The 5,671-nt window shown below is 41.4% G+C and overlaps 1 protein-coding gene across 2 annotated transcripts in view; it reads left to right on the top strand.

Annotated features, from left to right (window-relative positions):
* SCARB2 (scavenger receptor class B, member 2) overlaps positions 1-5,671 on the top strand; it is a 148,142-nt gene that overhangs the window by 7,828 nt on the left and 134,643 nt on the right. The gene's annotated exons all lie outside the window — the stretch shown is intronic.

Below are 5,671 nucleotides of genomic sequence, written 5' to 3'. Positions count from 1 at the left end.
GTCCTGGTGTGGTGCTGTGGTTAATGCACTGGACTGCACAATCGGGTTGAACTGCAAGGTTGGTGGTTCAAGCTCACCAGTTGCTCCTTGGAAACCCTTTAGAGTGTTGCCATGGGTTGGAACCGACTTGACAGCACTTAACAACAACAAAGAAAAGGGAAATCAGTCAAGCAGCTTGGTTTCCCCTTCCATGTAAGGTCTTGTATTATGAAAGCCCACAGGAGGGGCCCCAGCCAGGCTAAGGGCAGGGAAGACCTCTCAGAGTTGTTACTGTTTAAGTTGACTCTTGAAGGACCACTAACGAAGTGGAGGATGGAAGGGCATTCTAAAACAAAAGGAACAGCATGCACAAAGACTTGGAGAGAGGGCACTGCTTGTTGTTGGTGTTCAATCTGGTGGGAGTTGAAGGAGTGTGAAAGTGAGTCTAGAGAAAGGAAGCCAGAGAGGTGGGCAGGGCCAGGCCTGAAGTCCCCCCACCTAGTTATTATACCCCCAAAGATGGCCTCATTGTACCATAGATCAAGTTTTGCCTGTTTTTTGGCTTTATAAGAATGTGTCTTTAGTAATTAGTTTTCTTTATATGCTTATTAAGGAGCTCTGGTAGCGTAGTGGTTACGAATCGGGCTGTGAACCTTAAGGTCAGCTGTTTGAAACTACCAGCCGCTCCGCGGGAGAAAGATGAGGCTTTCTACTCCCGTAAAGATTTACACCCTTGGAAACCCTGTACAGGGTCGCTATGGGTCGGAATCGACTCGACGGCACTTCACAATCACAATCATAATCATATGCTTATTAAACTTAAATAAATAAATAAACCTCCCATGTTTACCATCATGCTTGATAAAGTAGAAAGAAGGGCAGTGACAACAGAGGAGGTCCCTAAATGAGATGGATGGACACAGTGGCAGCAGCTATGTGCTCAAACAACTGTGAGAGTGACTCAGGACTGGGCAGTGTTTCCTTCTGTTGTACAAGGGTTGCTCTGAGTCAGAACTGACTCTATAGCACCTAACAACGACAGTGCTGACCAAGTCTCTATTCAAAGTTACAATTTAGTGGTAGTGGTGGTGATATGCCACTGAGTTGATTCCAACTCATAGGGACCTTGTATGGGGTTTCTGAGGCTGTAAATCTTTATGGGAGCAGAAAGCCTCATTTTTCTCCTGCGGAGCAGCTGGTAGATTCTAATGCTGACCTTGCGGTTCGCAGCCCAGCTCGTAATCCACTATGTGGAGTCCTGGTGTGGCGCTGTGGGTTAATGCGCCAGACTGCAAAGCCATTTGAACTGCAAGGTCGGCAGTTCAAGTTCACCAGCTGCTCCTTGGAAACCCTATACAGGGTCGCTATGGGTCGGAACCGACTCGACGGCACTTAACAACAACAACAATAAGAACCAGGGTTTAGAATAATAATAATAAAATAAACCCTTAGAGATCACTTGATCACAAAAAGAAACACTGACTTCTTCTGGCCCAACCACACAATTATTGCTACACCTGAGCCCACCACTGCTGTCACTGAGCCAATTCATCTTGTTTGGGGTCTTCTCTTCCTCTCTGGCCCTCCACTTTACCAAACATGATATCCTTCTCCAGCAACTGGCCACTCCTGACAATATGTCTGAAGTATGAGAGACAAAGTTTGGCCATCATGGCCTCCAAGGAGCACTCTGGCTGCACTTTTTCCAACACAGATCTATTGGTTCTTTTAGCAGCCCATGGTACTTTCAATATTCTCCTCCAGCACCATAACTCAAATGCATCTGTTCTTCTACGATCTTCCTTATTCACTGTCGCATCCATAAGAGGTTATTGAAAATACCATGGCTTGGGTCAGGTGCACCTTAGTTCTCAAACTGACATCTGTGCTCTTCAACACTTTAAAAAAGTCTTGTGCAGCAGATTTGCCTAATGCAATATGTCGTTTGATTTCTTGACTGCTGTTCCAATGAATGTTGATGGTTGCGCCGAACAAAATGAAGTCTTTGACAACTTCAGTCTTTTCTCCATTTATATGGATGTTGTTTATTGTATAGTGGTGAAGATTTTTGTTTTCTTCACTTTGAGATGCAACCCATACTGAAGCTGTGGTCTTTGGTCTTCATCAAAGTATTTTAAGTCCTCTTGGCTTTCAGCAAGCATGGTTATATCATCTGCATATTGCAGGTTGTTAGTGAGTCTTCCTCCAATCCTGATGCCATGTTTTTCTTCATATAATCCAACTTCCCGTATTATTTGCTCAGCATACAGGTTGAATATGTCTGGCAAAAGACTACAACCCTGGTGCACACCTCTAATTTTAAACCATTTGGTGTTTCCTTGTTACACATACATATTTTTTCTTTTTGTAAAACTAGAAAGGGAAGTTTATAGAAATTGAAGGGCAAGAACCACAGCCTGATAAGGGTTCTTGGGTTTACAGTGGAAACTGAGAATTCACCAGAAACCACAGGCATCTGTGTCTCCCATTCATTCCTCTGCTTTCTCCACTAACCAGCTTCCCCTGTTTGCCTCTGCTCAGGATCTTCCTCAACTGGACTCTATCTGACCTTCCACTTCTGAACCTCCCTTGAACATGCTTCAGCGCTCTTTTCCAAATTTATGAGAGAGTTATGTGGTTGGTTCAGCACAAGCAGAAATCATAGCTCTATACACAGACATGGAATTATTTGTTTCTTGATAAGATTCTTTAACTCTTAAACAAAATAATCCAACTCCTTTAGAAACATGATCTTGTGATACTTTTCTCTCAATGTTAATCTAATCCATGGTGATCATAAGTGTGTTCATGATTAATAAGTAAGACAATAGAATAGGCCAGTAGTCCTCAGTTGTAGATGCTTGACTCCAGGAAGATACATTAAAATCACATACAGAGTTTTTACAACACCTGACCCCAGCCCTGAACTGCTGACTCAGACTCTTTAGCAATAGGGTCCAGGAATCTGTGTTTTAAAAAGCTAATGATGAAGTTCATTATTGGCTTGGATAGCGATTATTTTAATAGCCCATATCTTCATTTCTTGAGATGGTAATTCCAGTCAAAGATACTACTGCTACTAATTATTTTACATGAAATAAGTCAAGTTTACATGAAAGTTGATGTTTGTTTGTTTGTTTGTTTGGTTTGGTTGGGGAAGAGTAAGGTTCTTGACTGTGGAAAATACTTTTCTTCCTTGTTTAACAAAGTACAAGATTTCAATCTGTCAGATCACAGCAAAGACACCATCTGTTCTGTAAGACATTTTCTTGTTTCCTAGGGGAGGATCAGCAGGTGGGAGCTATAATAAGATCATTTATGAAAATATGGACTCCTGATGTGGCAAATATTGGCCAAGTGACTGGGCATTTATAACATAGTTCATCGAGACAAAGTAAAATATTATAATGAAATGTGTAAAGACCTGAAGTCAGAAAACTAAAACGGAAGAATACACTCAGCATTTCCTTAGCTGACAGAAGTGAAGAAAAAAATTCAAGCCTCTGCTTGAAATATTGAAGGATTCTATGAGCAAAATATTGAATGATTCAGATAGCATCAAAAGAAGACGGAAGTAATAATACACAGAGTCACTGTACCTAAAAGAAACGGTCAATGTTCAAACATTTCAAGAAGTAGCATATGATCAAGAGCCAAGGTACTGAAGAAGTCCAAGGTGCACTGAAAACAGTGACAAAGACCAGCGCTCTAGGAATTGATGGAATACAAATTGAAATCTTTCAATAAACTGACACAGCACTGGAGGCACTCACTCATCTACTTCAAGACATTTGGGAAACAGCTACCTTGCCAATTGATTGGAAGAGATCCATATTTGTGCCCATTCCAAAAAGACGTGACCAAACAGAATGCGGAAATCATCAGACAGTATCATTAATATCACATGAAAGTAAAATCTTTGCTAAAGACAATTTTAAAAGGGCTGCAAGAGTACTGACAGGGAACTCCCAGAAGTTTAAATTGGATTCAGACAAGGATGTAGAAAAGATACAATTGCTAATATCAGATGGATCTTTTCTTTAGCTTCTTTTTTCTTTCCAGATTCATCTAGACAAGATGACTACTATTCAGTGGGGACTCTATCTTCCCCCACCCCCCACACTCTTTTTTTTTTTTAAGGTTTTTATTATAGATTGAGTGAATGTTTACAGGGCAGATCATCAGTTTTACATTCAACAAATCATACACCTTGTTTCATTACAATTCCCCTCCATGTACCATCAGTTAACAGTATTTCTCTCTATCCACTATATCTTTAAAAATAAAACAAACAAACAAACACATTCAGGCATATATAAAAATGTACACCTCCAAATGGCACATTCTGCAAGTCGGCCTCCTGGTCACCAGCTCTTAGTACCTCTCTTCCCATGAATCTAGAGTCCTCAGTTGCTTCCTCTTTCCTTGTCCCCATCTCTGCCTCCATCTCAGGCTTCCCTGCTTCTCTGGATAGGGTCCTGCATTCTGCTGTGCTCTTCTCCCTTGATGGTCCTAGGGTCCTTTGTTTCTGGACTGTAAGATATAACCACTCCCCTGTTTTTGTTACAAAACTTCTACCTTTACAATTGTGACAGTTGCAGTTAGTCATGATAACAATTATTCACTATTGAATCATACGAATCTTTTCCCCATCTCTTTTCCCCAGACCCATCTAGATAAGATTAAATCTATTCAGTGGGGATTCTTTTTTCCCCTCAGACTCTTAAACTAAACTCCCTCTTGAAACCTTGTAGGCCAGTCACTTTGTGTCTTTATCACCCCCTCATTTTAGGTAGCCAGTGTCTAAGTTGCCTGTCCCTATCTACCCTGTGTACAGAGGGGATAGCATTGATACTTGATGTGAATGAAGCCTCCTTCCCTCTCTGTTGGTATTTAGAGTTACTACCTCTATGAGTATAGGTCAGGTTCATCAAATTGTAGCAATTTACCCTTGTTTCCTTTATCAAAAAAAATTTTTTTTTGGTAATCATCCTTGAGTCGAGTTCTGATTATCAATCTATCAAGGCTAGGTCAAATGGGTCCTGTCTGCAACTTTGGGTGTTCTTGTGCATCTCCCCTCACTTCATATCAGCTGGATGATTTACTCTCAGCTCTAACCTTCTGTGGTATGTCCTTGTCCATAGACTTAAGTGTCCTCAGGTCCCATCACACTTTGGACCAACCAGCCCTTTCTCTTCTCTCTCTCATCTCCAGGTCAACGGAAGTCAAGGGACTATGGTTGAACTCAGCTCATTTCTTCATTGCTGCCTTTCCCCTTCTTCCACTCACCAGTAGACCAATGTGATCACCAGCAAATGTACATACCTGTTCATGTGTTCCCTTTGAATTTCAGTCTTAGAGGGGAGTTTGTCCTGAAGGAACTTGATTGCTAGCCTTGATGGCTTCCTGCAAACAGCTTGCTTATTCTTGTAGTAGCCAGTCATTCTGACATTTTTGTTTTGGGTTTTTCCTAATGATCTTTCTTTGAAGATGTATCTTCTGTTGCTCTATCTGTTTCAGGCTGGTCTGCTTGTCCTTGCTAGTGGGAATGTCCCACCTCATAAGGTTCTGGATGGGACTCAGGATTCCACCTAAGGTCCTATACTCTGCAAAAGCTTTACAAGATGCCTATTTCACTGGGCAAGTTCTAGAACCCCATTTAGGTATTCCAATCAGTTATAGGCTAAACACA

This window comes from Chrysochloris asiatica, unplaced genomic scaffold (genome assembly GCF_000296735.1).
Source record: "Chrysochloris asiatica unplaced genomic scaffold, ChrAsi1.0 scaffold00169, whole genome shotgun sequence".
In the NCBI taxonomy this organism is placed as follows: Eukaryota; Metazoa; Chordata; class Mammalia; order Afrosoricida; family Chrysochloridae; genus Chrysochloris; species Chrysochloris asiatica.
This window is presented reverse-complemented; position numbering and strand designations above follow the sequence as displayed.